A 14,542-nucleotide genomic window follows, 5' to 3' on the forward strand; every position below is an offset into this window, starting at 1 on the left:
TGGGGTGGGTAGATAACTCCAAGGGATGGAATCCGCAGAAAGTGGTCAACCCGTGCAGAGCAATCGCCTCGATCGTGTCCTCAGCTCGGTATCCAAAGGACTCAGAGTCCAGTGAACGCCAGCCTGGCTGCAGGGGATGAGGCTCCAAGGTCATCCTCACCCTACAGCGGGGCACTCGGTGCTTCTCGAACTGCTGCACCGCATACTGAGGAGGCGTCGTGTATCCGGCCCCCTGAAGTACCTCCCACAAAATGCGGGGAAAGCCCTCTCGTGCAAGCCCGTCAGTGTGGGACAGTGCATTTCAGTCGTCTGAGGATCCGTGGGAAGTCATCTGTGTACGGTTAAGCGTAAGTAAAAGAAAAAGAATTATAAAAAGAACAAGAAAAATAAGACTCAGCTGCTCTCCAACTATAAAAAAATGGTATTAGGATACTTAGTTGGTCATCATTTTGTTTTTAAGTCTTTACTCAATTATCCATTTGCTTAATTAAGAATGCATGCATGCTCGTCCTGAATGACCTCACAGCAATGTAAAGGGAATAGGGAAGAACTCTCGTCCCTTAAAGTGGCCAGTAGGGCCTAATCACTTAGCCACCTAACTACCCCTCTATCATCCTAAGGCTTCACGTCCTAGGTCTATCCTGATCGTCCTACGATCTATCCAACATTTGTTTCTATCAAGTTTTACTTCGAAAAGGGATGGTATTTATATTTTATTGATTCCTCTGTGGTGGTACAAGCTCCGATACCAGCTGTGGCGGAACCACCCGAATTATTCCAACTTAAGTGCCTAAGCCCTGCCTTAGAGGCTAGACCACACTTAAATGGGAATAACCCGTCAAACCCTCGGATCTAGTCCGACACGGCCACTGACAGGATCAAGTACCACAATCTCACTCGATGGTGAGTCACAGAGCAAATACAATAAAGCATAAAACCATGCATGTAAGAGTATTAAATTATTACATCACCATCGGAGTTTTGCAAAAGTAGTCCTCATTGTTCGAAGTGCAGCGGAAATAAACTAACGGTAAATAAACAGAGAGATGAGGAAGCCTGTCCCATCACTCCTCATGCTCCTCCTCAGCCGAGGTAGGGTCCCACTCGACAGTCCAACCCGGTGGCAAGATGGACGACCAAGTCACTCCAGCAACCATGTCCTCTAGAGAACCTGTAAAATTATGCCACAAGCAAGGCTGAGTATACTAATACTCAGCTAGACTTACCCGGTGTGAGGAGTCTACTCCTCTACCTCTAGACATGCAGCTGTTTGGCTGTGGGGTTTGGTTGCCAAAAGCACTAGCTGAGTTTCTAAGTCAAGTTTTAACTTTGTCAATTTAAGTGTGACTCTCTTAAGGCTAAAAGTGTACTATCTACTCATACATAGTAGCAAGAATTATTAGCAATCAACATCTTATATCAACTCATCATATTTCCACTTGTTACTCAATGCAGTACAATGGATCAAGCAGTCTCATTAGCTGCGAGAAGCAGACGATTCGAATCGAGTTTTTAAACCTTGCAAGGTAAACCTAAACACACGACGTGCAGGGGCACTCCGTCCCCAGACACATCAACCGTCCCCATCGATTCCCTGGCAACAGAAAGAGGCTCACCGCCTTGGCGTACAATGCCTCACTGACCCCGACTGCCGTCGTGCAGTGACCGCACTTGTACCCACCATAACCGGAATGGGAGACCACGTCTCAGGTCGCGTGAGGAGGGCAATCTGCGGGCAGGTTCAATCAGGTACTAGGCTTACCGATTTACCATATTTCTCGGCATGTGTTTAGTACATTCAAACGCTTGACACAGGTATCCGCACGTTAATCCTTATTCCATTTTCCCATCTCGTAGACAACCAATCCCCATGGATTGTTGTCCACCGACTAGTATCATGATGATATGAAAGTGGGTACAACCAATTCCTGATCTCGCGCGAGTGCTAGAAAAATCACTCGACTTCTACCGAGATCCTAATTAATAAAGCAGCTACTCGACTTAGCATACTAGTATTCACCTCAATGGGATTCCTGAGATCATGCAACTAGGGTCTCAAACAACTCCTACACTTAAGTGCACAATCAATCCTACAATCATTAAGTAAATTAAAATAGCATAATTAACAGGTTATGCATAAAACCGGGGCTTGCCTTCCAAAGCAGTGACAGGCAGGTCCTCTGGTGCAGGCTCTGGTGCTGGATCTGGGGCTACCTCCTGAGCAGCTCCTTGCTCCGGCACGAGGACGTACTCTTCGTCAGCAAGGTTACAGTCTATCGAAATGCAATGAACATGTATGTCATGATTATGCAGGATTTAATAACATTATGCTAAGAGAAGAAAAACTAAGTTAATGAGTAACTTAGGGTTTCCGGGTCATATGTGGCTTTTAATGGTTGATGCTTATTACTTCTAGGTTTAGGTTTTGTTAGGGATAGGCACAGGGAAATTGTATTGCCTCTATATATTTCAGTGGACAAGTTAATAAGGGTTTTAGGATGACACTAGTTCCTCTTATTCATTTTTTCCTTTCTTTATTTCATATTTAGGGTTTCTAGTGTAGGTTTGAATTACAACAGTGGTCTAATATTTCCAAAAATTTTGTAAAAATTACAGTGGGTTGCCAAGGGTTATTATAGCCTATTCTAGGAATTTGGGGTTTAAAATAGAAAGGCTATGCTTTAGACAAAAATGACAACAGTTGTGTAAAATGGGCCACTTTACACTACATCTCTTAATTAGGGGTGAGTTCTGCCCTAAGGGTTATTTTTGTTGGCATCTAACAGTAATAATAGGCTTCTGTGCCAAAAATCACAGAAAGCTAAGGGATGGTCATTTAGGTATGATTTTCTAAAGTTAAATGCCAAAAAGGCACTTTCTACTACATTGTTATTTGAAAAATGTCAAACAGCAGATTTCATATTTTTCCTAAGTTCTTATTAACAAAACATTAATTATCCCAAGGGTTGGGGTGTTTTCACCTTGGGGTTATTTTTGTAGGGTTTTTCTAAGTTTTCCTTGTTTTCTTAAAGTAAAAGGTATCCTACTCATTTTATACTAAACCAGGGTATGATAGATTTTTCTAGTGAACTACATTGAATAAGTAACCTAACAAAAATAGGGGTGCCCTCTGGTTCATTATTTATATCACCTTTTCTATTTTTCTTAACCTTAAGCATATTGTAAATTAAATGGCAAAAACTAACTTAATGGGTTGGACAGAGAGGTTTAACATTTTTAAACGGGTCAGTAGGTGGATATAAACTTCTCCAAATTTTTCTAACCCTAGTCAAATAGTGCAACTATTTTTATCCCTATTATTTAGCTTTTGGTCAAAATAACCATTAAATCAAAACCTTATAGTTTTCTGTAGTACATAACGGTTTTATATTTTTCCTAAGCAGTTTACATATTTAAAGTCTGACCAAATTGGTTTGACCAAATTTGGATGAACTAAACAGAAGTTATGAATTATTAAAGTTTCTGTTCAAAATTTAAAAACAGATTTAATAAGGGTTTCCTGGAAAAGCAGTTTACACCGAGGACCCTGGGGTATTTCCAAACTAACTCTCTCAGTTATACCCCCGCGCTACTATTCATTTGAGTCACTGACATCTCACAAAACCCCCCAGACTTCTCTCCTTCTCCCCCACGGTCCCTATCTAGGTTTAAACAGTACCCGCAAGATAGAAAAGGGTGGCGTGGCTTACCGGCGGCGAGATAGGTCCGACGAGGGGCGGGGTTGGCTCGAGGAGGCTCTGGCGGTCACAGCGATGTACGGCTCGACGGCGGGGATGGCCAGAATGGCTCGGTCCACGTGCGCAGGCGGGTGTCCTCGTCGGCGGCGGGTGTGCCGGCCAAATCACGACAATCTTGTTCAATCCAAGGGCACGGTGAGCTTCACGGGGTGACGTAGAGGCCGTGCGCACAAGGAATCGGAAAATGGTTCAGTGGATTACCCGGTCCACGCACTCCGGCGGGGTTGTGCACTCCGGCGACCGTGGACTGGCCTCTCCGACGAAGCAGGCTTCGATTCCTCGCTCGGGGAGCTTCACCGAGGTGTGCTCACTCGTCTCCGAGGGTTGGACAGGGCCGGGAAGGGCTGGGCTGGCCGGTATACGGCGGCAGGGGCTCGGGTGGCCGCGGACACGCCGCACACGGGCAAACGGCGGTGAGTTGAGCTCCGGTGAGGTTTGAGCGTGCGCGGAAGAGTGTGGTTGACGCCTGAGTGGGCTTTATAGGCGCGGGCGCGGACCATGGCGTCGGCTGGCCGTTGGCGCGACGCGGGGCGCGCGCGGGCGTGCTCTGGCGCACACAGAGCGCGTCGAACACATGGAGCTTTTCTTCTGCCCGTGTTCCACAGCTCACCCAAGTCGCAAACGTGCGAATCTTGGCAAAAATCCGGCGCGAGTCTTTTCCTGGCACCTAGGGCTGTCTCTCATCCGTGAGTTGCCATGGCAGATATGGCCTAGGTAGGGAGATCTTCGGTCGCCAAATCAGGTATGTCACTCTGCCCACCTCGTGACAAAAACCATGCCAAGGCATGTCAAACGTCAAGGTCTCGGGCTCAGCTTTTTCCAGTGGGTGCCCTAGGTGGTATGCCACATTTTTGGTATAGAACTTAGGTGGTTTTGGTGCCAGCTTCGAGGTGAACACGGTTGATCTTTAGTGTAGGTGTAGTTTTTAACTTAGAGAGAATTAGAGAGCTCTAGCTCTCTCTCTACTTAGGGAATGGATTTGGGGTTTCTCCAGGGGTCTTTTTGCAATATTTCCTTCCCACAATTGCTGGTTATAAGGTTACTTAAAGTTTGGTTAAAGATTACCCATGGTTTGCACATTTGCTCACTCTCTCCCCCCTCTTAACCATGGCTTTGGGAGATAGGGTTCAAGAGAGGTCTAGGGTTTTCCCTCCTCTTGCCCAAGGTAGTAAGTGCACAAAGGTTTGAGTGATACTTCTTAGGTCATTAGAAATCTTGGTTAACACATGGTCTCCAAGATTCTTATGTTCTCCTTAAGTTTTTTTACCACATGTGATCACAGTCCTTAGTACCAAGGTGTGCTCTAGCCATGGTAACACCTGAGGTGTTACACCCTCTGATGACCAAGACTCAGTTTCAGAACCAGACGAATTTCCATTAACAGGCACTGCATTCGCAGCCACCACAAAATTAATATCAACATCAGTAGGGGTTGCTTGCGCAGGCCCGGACGTCGGAACCTGCGCAGCAACCAACTTTCAGTATCACAAAAATAAAACCCTAAACCCAACACCCTAACACGACCTTGCAACCTGTGAAGGAGCAGCCACCGTTGCGGGGTCTTCGCCAGCTAGTGTAGCCGCCGCTGCAGGGTCTCCTCTAGGGTCGGCTTGTGGCACCGATTGCTCCTCAGCCCCTGTCCTCTCATCTTCTGCCCGGGTCACCGAGCTTTCCAGGCCACCGAAGTCCTCGACTTCTTCCTCGTTCAACATCTACAGAAACAAAAAAATGTTACAAAAAAACCTACTCCAACGCTCGGTCGGCCCTCTCCCGGACAGTGTCACAGCCGTGACGGCCCCACATCCTGTCGTAAAGCGCCCCAGCGGACCGCTTTAGCACCTCGTCTCTGACCTGGAAGATTCCACGGTCAAAGTTCTCGGTTACCCGATCAAAGACTTCGAAATGCCTACATCCCTCACGGGGCAAGGCATTCGCAGCCCCTCACAGGTAATGAGCGAGGCGAAGGACATGAGACCAGTCACGATGGACAAGAGAAACTCCAACTCCTCCTGTAGCCACTCGAGGAAGCGGAGGCCCACCTCTTCGCCGGATTTGTCAAAGGGGGCGGTTCGCGCACCAAGCTGACGGTACGCGTCCACGAGCAACGCGTGCGCTCGGTCGACCCCAGTGCGGGTGAAGGCCTCCACCCTGTCTACGTAGCCGTGCAGACTTCTTAGCCCCAACTCCGCGTTGGTGGCACACTTGAGGGCAAGACTGGCCTCGGTGCGGGTAGCTTGGGCCTCGGCGCGGGCCTTTTCCGCGTCTTCCCTTTCCGCCGCAAGCCAACGGTTGAGGTCTTCCTTATCCGCCTCCGTCGCTGTTAGCTTTTCAAGCAGGTTACGGCTCCTGCTTTCTGCTGCCGACTTGTCCTGAATAGCCTCCGTATGTTGCATTCGGAGGCGCTCAATCCTCCCCTCAAGTCGCCGCCTTTCGGCAGAAAACTCCGAGGTCAGCACCCTCGACGCAATGCACTCGGCGAAGGCAACCGCCTGGCATAAAGACTGTCAAAAGCGGAGCTATGGAAGAAAAACAAGTTCCAAAAGCACCGGTCACACTCACATGTTTCAGGTGCTGCGCAACTGAGGTGGCCACGTCCTTCGCAGCGGCGGCAGAGGCAATTTCGCCACCGGCGCAGAACTTGGACCACGGGTCCTGCGAGGACCCCTTCACCAGGGTTGCCACGGCCACCGGACCAGCCGCCACCGCCACCGGGACAACAGCCAGTTGCTCGGACTCCGCTCCTACACCATGGTCACGTTAGAAACACAGACTTTGTAATAAAAAAAACTCACTAGCAGGACCCAGTCCCGTTTGGGCGTCGAACATTGGGACCCCGCCCACAAGGTAGTCATCCACGGATATATCCATGGAGACTTCGGCGCCTGCCACCACCACCTCAGCAGCGCGCGGTGGCGAGGGAGGCCTTCGCTCGTGCGTGGGCGCGGCAGGTGGAGGCATACTAGCGCCGGAGGCGGCAGGCTTCGCGCTCGCCCGCGCCACCTTTGCCTCGCGCCTCGGACCCCCCAACCTGGCGAACACCCGGCGTTTCTGTGGCACGTCTTAGCGATCCTTCTCCATCACTACCGATATAACAGCACCAACATTCCGTCCGTAAGGGAAAATTTTCATCTCACGAGCTAATCGAGATGTAAACATGTCCTCGCCGGCCGCCCGAGGAATCAGAACTTTCCTAGGCCAGCGACCCCTGGTAACCTTCAGCATTCACGCGGAAGTTTCCCGAAGCGAGGTCGAAGACATCGTCTCCCCGGGAACCGCTTAGGTCTCCAGCAAATCCGCAGCAAAACGATCGGAAGCCCTCGGCACCTCAGCTGTTGTACCTAATTTCCTCTTTTTGGTGGCCGCACCCGGCGCTGTTCCCCGCGAAGGGCCCTCGTCGGCCGTTGTCATCGCCTTTTTCCCTCGGCGGACAACAACATTGGCATAGTCGTCCCCCGGGTAGCCAGCATACGGCAGACAATTCAACTCAAAAACACGGTTCAACCTAACATTTGAACCGCGGATATCCCAACTCCTCAGAGTTTCGGTCTTTGGCACATATTTTCCTACAATCTTCGTGTTGGGGACTTGCTCTCAAATGCTTCAGCTTCAGCTTGAAGGAAGATAAAGAATACAAGCGTGACGCAAAAGCAAATGCCAAGTCAGCGTGAACAGTACGGGAGTACTGTTCATCTATTTATAGGCACGGGTCGCAGCCCATGCAAAATTACATCCAGGCCCTTTGCATTTGATAACAACTCTATAGTAATTTATCGGGGTCTAGATAGCCTTTTCCTCTTTAAGTCGGTTTCCTTTTTCCTGCCAACATGCCGAAGCTCTCTTGCGCACAACTTCGGCTTTGTTTCATCCTTCGTTCTCCTTGTGTTTCTTCATACAGCGATTTTGACTCAAGTCCGAAGGGTCCCTGTCCGAAGGTACCTGCTCATGTATTACACTCCAGAAACATTGCCAAATCATGTTTTTGAGGACCTTCGGAAGCCGAAGGCCCCCAACAGTAGCCCCTCACAATATTAATTTGTTAGGATAATAAATTCAGATTGCGATATGGACGAAGGCCCTAAGCCGAAGGTCCGAAAAAACACCTTCCTCTTGCTAGAATAGCAACAGTCAATGGCAAGCGGGACCCTCCCACTTGCAATGCCCTGGGCGTATAAATATGTTACGACCGCGGGCTCATTTGGCACGCCTTCTTGCCATCTGCTTTGCCTGCTCAAACAACTCTTTGCCTACAAACGCTTGACCAGCTTTCTAGATTTTTTAGCTTCGGCCCTAAGAGCACATTTTCAGCATTTTCGAAGAGATGTCTCAGGAAAAGAAAGCTGTTGCCGAAATGAAACTGAGCCTTTCTGAGGAGAAGAATCTGGGCTTCATTGAATCGACAGCGAAAACAAATATAGAGAAGATTACTAGAGAAATTTTAGAAGGCTTATATGAAGATACCGGTGAAAGTGATAGTTATGATGTAAAAAGTGGAGGTGAAGACTCCGAAGATCGACCATGGCGACCAAGCCACACAGTCTTCAGAAAATTGAGTATTAAACAAAGTCATCTTGATAACATGAGGGGGAGATATTTTCGAGACATGTCTACTGTGAGGGCAGATGACGGAGAGAGGACTGTGCCAACTCCCGAAGATAATGAAGTCGTGATGTTCCGAAGCTTTTTTAAAGCTGGGCTTCGGTTCCCCTTAAACAGATTTGTGGTTGAAGTTCTGAAGATATATCAGGTCTACCTTCATCAACTTACTCCCGAAGCAATAATAAGAATGGGAATCTTCGTATGGGCCATGAAGAGCCAGGGTTTGGAGCCAAATGCAAAAAGTTTTTGCAATATACACGAGCTAGTATATAGACGAAACCCTGGGGTAAAGAGCAATATCATAACAATTTTGGCTGTTATAGCTTCAGTGCTCGCTCTGGGTCAAGCTGTCCTGTGCCGACTTTTCGGAAGAGATGGCCCGGGGACTGGATGAAGGAATGGTTCTATGTGAAAAACGATTTGAAGGCACGAGAAGATATTAAAGATATCATCATGCACCCTATCTGGCAGCGCTTCGGCCTCCGGAAACCGAAGGTGGATGTTGACGAGGCAGTCGAAGAATGCCAAAGGGCCTTCGGCGTAGTTTGCTCTTTCATCGGGGCAAGGGATTTAGTCCTGGAGCACATAGCCTTCAGAGTATGGCCACTTGTAGAAAAGTGGGAAATGCCAAAAGAAACTATCACCAAGCCTGACGAAGGTGGGCTGATTAGGATGAAGTTCACCTTCAGATACGAGGGTAAGTTTGTCGAGCCAGATGATGATTGGCTGAAATGTATTGAAGCCACAAGCGATGAACTGCTTGGGCCATACTCAAAGGCAGAAGATACTGCGTTATCTGCAGCCTTCGGAGGCCGAAAGAAGAAAAGGTTCAACCGAGTTTTTGATGCTATTGGGTTTGTGTACCCTGACTACCGCTACCCTCTACAGGGGCGAAAGAGAAAAGATTCAACTTCCGGGAAAGATGATGCTTCAGCTGCTCCAAGCGAGCCTGTGCCAAAGAGGAAAAGGGTAAAAGTCCTTACTCACCGACCGCGCTTTATTGAACCGGCCATAGTGCCCGAGTTTGTCGGCGAGGCTTCTTCGGCTACTGAAGCCAAAAAACCTATACCTGCGCAGAAAACTGAAGAGCTGACTGCAACACCGAAGGCTGAAAGAATTGAAGAGCCGAAAGCTGAAGGGACAAAAATATCAGAAATTTTAAGCCCTTCGGCAGAAGTTGGAGTGCCATAAACTCAGAAAGGTCCAGCGGTGACCCCCAAAAGAAAAAGGATGGTTAATGTTCTGGATGTACTGGAGACAATAAAGTCTTCAAGCTCTACTCCGAGAAAAATTGCCGAAGCTCAAAAAGCATAGATTGAAACAACAACCTCTGGAGCCGAAGCTACAAAGCACCAGGCTGAGATCGAAACTGGACCTTCAGAGTCTGCTAAGGAGAAATCCTTGGAAACCGAAGGAGAAACTACAAAGGAAACTATAAAGCAAATTCTGTCTGAAAAAACTCTCTCTTCAACTCCCGAAGCATCTTCCAAATTGCCTGATTATATTGTACGACATGCTTCGGGCAAAATGCTATCTGAAGAGGAAAAGCGAGAAGCTCATCATTATGCCCAAAAATTAAAATATCCAAAAGGGGCGTTGATATTCAATGGCAGCGGAGAAGAAGACTTCTTGTATTGTCTCCCACACAGCAAGGAGATCTCTGTCTGCCGGGAGATGGCAAGAAGCTTCGGATTCCCAACTCTAGAAGACGGGCTCTCAGTTTTGTCAAAAGATGAATTGGCCGACAGCTTAGCGTACAACAACTTAAAGGTGAGAAAATAAACTTTTTGTGTGCTTAAAAATTCATGTGCTTATTTTTAATACCACATTCCTTTTGCAGGGCCTTATTCTTAGCAATGCCCTCAGAGCGCAGAAAAGCGCTGAAGACGAGGGATGTACCATGGCGTTGAATAACCTTCGTTCCGAAGTGATTGAGCTAAGGATCGAAGGTCTTGAGAAAGATAAAATATTAAACTCATTGCTTAATAAAATAAAAGAAGACGAATCTACTTCCAAGGCCCAAGCTGAAGCCCAGAAGTGCGAAATTGAAAATCTTCAGAAACAGCTGGCTGAAGCGAAATTAAAGTGTGCAACTGCCGAAGCTGACCGAGACGCCAGCGATTACTGGAAAAATCATTGGGAGAAAACAACTGCAGAACTTCGGTCTTCAAAAGAAAGATGTTATGAAAAATCCATGAAATGTGTGGAGACAATTAAGACTAGTTTCGCCAGCGTCGGCGCACATTCGAATGAAGGCAACTTCGTACTGGGAGATCCCGAAGGTCCAATCGACTGGATCAACGGCGAGGCCGAAGCTTTTGAAGAAATTTTGAGTGGCCGTGGGGACATATGCGCCTTCTCGGGTGCTAGGGGGATTGCCGCTATCTTGGAGAGGAGAGGCTGCGATCATGTGAAATCCTTGGCACAAACCGAGGCTGCCTTATCTATTGAAGGTATAAAAGACCCCTCGGCCGAAGCAAGCTTGGTTGGTGGAAAAATTTTCACCGACATCTGGGAAAATGGCGGTCGGGAGATGGCTCAAGAAATTATAAGGAAAAGTGAAAAAGGTATTCACGATGCTAGAGAAGTAGCAGAGGCCGCTGAGAAAAGTGCGAATCTCGAGAGGCGAATAGGTATTGATTAATAACTTTTGACTTTATGTTGTAATTTTATGACTTCGAACTTACTTACGCTTTGCACCACAGCCGCACTATCTCCTCCCCCAGAGCCCATCGAGCCATTGGCGGACCCCAAAGCAAAGGAGGATGATGAGATTATAAAAATGGCCAAAGCTATTATGGATAAAGTTGTCGATCAACTATTAAACGAAGCTGCAGAAGTAGTTTTAAAAGAAGATTAGCTGTTATTGTAAAGATATTTGGAATGTAATATTTGCTGGACAATGTGTGTAATATTTTATAATTTTGAATGTAATATATAAGCTGTTTATAATTCAATTCTTTACGATGCATGAAACTTTACATACATACCGTTTTTGAGCCTTCGACGAAAAAACACCTTCCCTTCTTTTCATGCTTCGTAAGGAATATCCATATTCGTGAAAATATTATGCTTTGTAAACAATAGATTTCCCCCGATAATAAATTTGGCGAAACTGCACTTCTTCAAACTTTATTTTGTGCCTTGGCATAATTTCTTCGAAAACAATTTCCGAAGGCTATCATTGTATTCCCCTTCTTGTGTCATTGATGCAATATGATGTATGATGTCATGTTTATGCGAATGATGTGATGATGCTATGATATGCAATGATGACATTTGTTCCGAAGGTACAAACACATCCTCACAGTAGAATACAATCTCTTTGCCGTTTATTTTTCGGCTTCACCGTTTATTTTTCGGTGTATCAGCGTTGACTTTTTGCTGTAAGCCTCCCTTAGGAGCTTCTTCGCCTTTTATTTCGGCGGTATCAGCGTTTATTTTTCGCTGTAAGCTCTGCATTCCCTTTGGAACGACTTTTGAGCAGAAAACTTACGCTGCATTCTCTTAAGAACAACTTTTGTTGCTTCGACAAAAACTTGTAGTGCATTCCTTCGTCAAGACTTTTAGAACTTCGTCGATGTTTGAAGAAGGTATATTCATCATGATAATGATGAAGCAATTACAAGAAATTGAAAACAACAAAAGAACTAAGTTTTCAATGATTGCTTTTTATTGAAAAGGTAAATGATAACAAATGTAAAAGCTGTTTCAGAGGTAGGATATATCTTAGTAGATGTGCTTCGATTCTGGCACAGTACTGTTGACTGTGCGGGCTTCGGACTGTTCCCTAAAGTCTCGCTGCTGGTGATTGTGCTATCTCCCTTCTGGCTGCTGGCCTTGGGGATAAGCGGGTTGCATTGGTGGTGGAGGTGGGGGCTGTTGCCAAGATGCCTGAGGTTGGCTTGCCAAAGCAACAGAAACTGCAGGATGGTTATCCACATACTCTGGAATGTATGGTGAGTGGTATGAAGCAGTATGCATAACCTGCTTCGACTGGCTCTATTGGGCTGCAGCTTCTGCTATCTATTTATGTTTTTGAATGGTAACATGGCACATCATGGTAGTATGGCCCTTGTCCTCACCGCAGAATAGGCAGTAAATTTTCCTGGGCTGATCCCCAAACCTTCCTCCGAAGTCCCTGGCGCCTCTGCCCCTTGGAGCTGGGGGCCGAGGATAGTTCTGTTGCTGCCCCGAAGCCTGGGAGGAATACTGCGGCCTTTGTTGCTGACTTCCCCTATCGTCATTCTGAGTAGAATGGATAGATCTGACGTGCCTAGGGTGGATTCTCCCTCCGAAGCCCCTGGTCATTTCGGAGAACCTATAAGCTTCCTCCCTTGTTTGCCGAAAGTCAATATCTGCTCGGATATATTCATCCATCTTCTGAAGCAGTTTCTCCAAGGTCTGAGGGGGTTTCCTGGCGAAGTATTGGGTTGTAGGTCCTGGCCGAAGCCCCTTAATCATGGCCTCAATAACAATTTCATTAGGCACCGTTGGCGCCTGTGCCCTCAATCGTAAGAACCTTCAGACATACGCCTGAAAGTATTCTTCATGATCTTGAGTGCACTGGAACAAAGCTTGAGCAGTGATCGGCTTCGTCTGAAACCCTTGAAAGCTGGTGATGAGCATGTCCTTCAGCTTTTGCCAAACGCGGCCGCGTAAATCCACCACAAAGGCTGGACTTCGCACCAGCTGGTCGTCCAGGGTTGGCATCCGATGGGGGGTCACTTCGCCCAATACCCAACCGTACACCAAGGGCCACAATCCATAGGCAATAAATTCCACAACCAAGTCACGCTCGATACTCAGGTGGGCAACATGTCGAAGGACCCTTTCGTCTTCATCTTCCTCCGCCACCTCGAATAGAGGAAACACCACATAGCAGTGTGAGCACATAATGGCCGGAGGCAGGCTCGGCAGGCCTTTGACGTTACCAGGAGCCACATAGAACCAAAAATCTCACCAGTTACACCATTTGTTCCTATCGCAGGGACAATCTCCACAACCTCAATCGAAGTCTTCCCAATCCGAAGGCATGAAGGTGCACGATCCAAATTGTGCTATCTTATTTCCTGTTTTCCTCTTCTGCCAATGCATGCAATAATTTTTGGCGAAGACCTCCACAGACGGCTGCTCGCCGTAGGAAGTAACTGCCCAGACATAATTCGCTAGTGCCACCACGGTGTTTGGCGTCAACTGGTGGACTTGCACTTCAAACCTTCGCAACACCTCCGCCACGAATCGATGTGTCGGGAGGCGAAGACCGGCAACAAAAAAAGCCTACAAAACTATCAACTCGCCTTCAGGCTCGGGGACCTCCTCTGCACCTGGGGCCCGCCCGACACCTTTACCAAAGTAACCAAGCCGCTGCATCTCCAGCACGCGGACCGAGGAAATCCTCGAGGTACCAAACTCCACGGTATGGCCAGGCTGCAACTCCATCACCGCCAAATCACTCAAGGTCTCCTCGGACGACGGCGCAGCTAGCGATGCGCTCGCAGCAGACGAAGAAGACATTGCAACATACCGTCGACGGCGGCGCGTGGTCTGCTTGATATGGGCCAGATTTCCAAAGCAGAATGAGCAAGGAAGGCAGGCGAGCAGTTGGAAAAAGCTAGGGTTTCTACCATGCAAGTGTAAGTAGGAAACGGCCTCGGCCGAGGTCGGCTTTTTATAGGCACGACGCGATGCTTTGGGGAACCCGCAGTCCAACAGTAACATGTCCATCAACAGTCACATTTCAAAAACCCCCGTAGGATCACTTCGAGCGAGGGCAGCGTCGTCACCATCTCACGGTGGTCTTCGACACCAGCTGACTTAGTCGAACTGGTCCCTCGAAGGGAAAATGTTGGGACAAAGGCGAACACACCACCCTTCGCTCATCGACTTCGTCCTCGCCTTGCGCAAGCGAAGGCTGGATCCACAGAGCCCACCGGACAGGCTAAGGGCGCTAACCGGATGGAGGCCTATTCGACCCCCTTCGCTCACACGAGACAAGACGAAGACCCCGCCGAAGTCCATGGGACCTCCCACTTCCTCGCCACGGGAGAGGCCCATGTACGGTTTGGCCCACAGAGTTGGGCCCCGCGTGGACATGCGTGATTTGGGCCGTGTCTGTAATAAAGTTTACCGTAATTACTGTCTGTAACCTCCCCTCGTGGGAATATTCTGGGGATAAATCGGGTACT

The sequence above is a fragment of the Zea mays genome, chromosome 3, assembly GCF_902167145.1.
Source record: "Zea mays cultivar B73 chromosome 3, Zm-B73-REFERENCE-NAM-5.0, whole genome shotgun sequence".
In the NCBI taxonomy this organism is placed as follows: Eukaryota; Viridiplantae; Streptophyta; class Magnoliopsida; order Poales; family Poaceae; genus Zea; species Zea mays.